Here is a 2,517-nt window from a genome sequence, read left to right on the forward strand (position 1 = left end):
TACAATGACTGTGCACTGTGTAAACAATGAGTGACGTATACGCGCGAGAGATCACTTCCGGCGCTTGTGTAAATTACGCCAGAGCGCGTACACACCTCACGCACCGGATGCCGTGCGTGCACTCAAAGCAGTTGGACATAGTGGTGTATTAGAGGTAAAATATGATATAAATGCTGTTCGGTTTCTCGCACAAACCGATCGTTTCGTGTCTTAGGACATCAATGTGTCGTCACCAGCCGCAGGGTTTAATTTGGATTTGTCTGTGCATGTTTTTTTTACTCTCATAGATTTTGTTACCATTGCCATGCATTATACGACTGATAGACTGCAACGGTTGGAGTTAAAAATCTCCGTTTGTGTTCTACTGAAGAAACAAAGTCACCTACATCTTGGATGCCCTGGGGGTAAGCAGATAAACATCAAATTTTCATTTTTGGGTGAACTATCCCTTTAAGGTTAAAAAAAAACATGGTTACTACACTTTTACTATAATAAAACCGGTTATTATATTAGTCTATTTTCTTAAGGGATTTGTATTTGTGTAGGCTATTCTTTCTTTCTTTCTTTTTGTTTTTATAACTTAACTGCCTTGGTTTGGTTTGATGTTTTGTACTGTTTAATAATAAAAAATAAAAATAAATCAGAAAAAAAGATTCGCGATACGCGCTCCGAAATTCCGATGTAAATCAAATGAATCGCGTTCCGCGCTCCGTACTAGTCTCGATCTGAATCAAATGATTCGCTAGTGAATCGCTTGAACTGAATGATCGGAATTTGTAGCGGTAGCGGTTCCAGCGTAAGTGACTAACTCAATTGAATCGGTTTGTCTTGTTCCTCGCTTCGCGTCTTCAGCCATGTTTACACGACAGTAGCCTACTACTGGCTTAGCTCGCTAGTTTAATGACATTTAAAGTATTATGGTTACATATAAAATATCCATATTTCCATTCCAAAGATAACATTCAACACAAATCTACGAACATATTCAGGTGAGGTAACCAGTTTACAGCTAACTAGTGAAATACTCCATTAAGGTCACGTGCTGCAGCTCAAAATGCATGTTAGATGAAACATTGTGCATTATGATCGAGTTTGTAGCTTAATTCACTATATTTTAAATAGTCTGACCACTGCAATACAGTTGGTGACAGTTCAAGAGGAAATCAATTGAAAGCATCCAGTCCAGAATTTTCAATTTATCAGTATATATTGGAATAAATATTTGAGAAATTATTGTTGTATCTGATTGTATTAGTCTATATAGTGATAGTTAATGTAAAAAGAGCAAGCAGTTGAACACAAAACAGCAGAACAACATAAAGTTAAAGAGGGTAAACCTTATTATTCAACTGAACTGTGCTAGCTGAATTGACGTATTAGCTACTTTTGTTTCAGAAAAAATCCTCAGGAGAATGAAATTAGACACAAATGAGACATTTGTTCATGTGCAGTAATAGTGCTATAAAATGAATGCTGAAAGCAGCTCAGATCTGTTGGAGAAATGTTTAAATTTGTATTAGGGTTCATATTAATCATATAAAGGGGTTTTGTTAATACCAAGGTGCATACAAAAAAGTTATATTAACGTTACTGGAAGAACATTTGTTCATAACTTTGAGAGGATTTGATAAAAGTTGTTAGCTAGGATATTGACTGAGAAGGATTTAAGCATGTTTTACTTTTTTTTTTTTTTTGGAAAAATGTTCTAAGAACATTTTGCTAATGTTCCCATTAAATTACGAGACATTACTTCTGAATGTTCCCTGAATGTTCAAAACGTCTGGTTGTTTGAATGTTTTAAATAGTTTTTTTTTCTTGGTTATGCAAATGTTTCTGAAACGTTCCATTTTATCATTTTGAAAACATTGTTAGGAATGTTACTTTTGAATGTTCTCTGAACATTCCGAAACAAGTAGCAACATTTAAAAAATGTTAAACAAACGTTTTAGGACAAAACACTCCACGAACAATGCGTAAATGTTTTTGTTCTAATGTTTTGAGAACATTATTAAAGACCAGATAACTTTGAATTAATGTTCTGTTAATATTACTCGGAAGAACAATTGTTCATAACTTTGAGAGAACCTTGGCAAAACATTTCGAAGAACATTTTGTTAATGTTCCCATTAAGTTATGAAAACTTTATTTCTGAATGTTCAAAATGTCCAAGTTTTGGAATGTTTTAAATACATTTCTTTCTTGGTTACATGAATATTAAAGGGTTAGTTCACCCAAAAATGAAAATTAGGTTGCGTTTTACTCACCCCCGAGGCATCCTAGGTGTATATGACTTTCTTCTTTCAGACGAATCCAGTCGGAGTTATATTAAAAATTGTCTTTGATCTTTCAAGCTCTATCATTGCACTCAGCGGGTGTTGCAGTGCTTCAGTCCAAAAGAAGTGAAATAAAAAGCGCCCATGCATAAAAAAAAGTGTCTCACACGGCTCCGGGGGGTGAACAATGTGTAGCGAATCCTCCTGTAGCGAATCGATGTGTTTTTGTAAGAAAAATATCCAT

The sequence above is a fragment of the Sinocyclocheilus anshuiensis genome, unplaced genomic scaffold, assembly GCF_001515605.1.
Source record: "Sinocyclocheilus anshuiensis isolate Anshui unplaced genomic scaffold, SAMN03320099.WGS_v1.1 scaffold96, whole genome shotgun sequence".
NCBI classification, from domain to species: Eukaryota; Metazoa; Chordata; class Actinopteri; order Cypriniformes; family Cyprinidae; genus Sinocyclocheilus; species Sinocyclocheilus anshuiensis.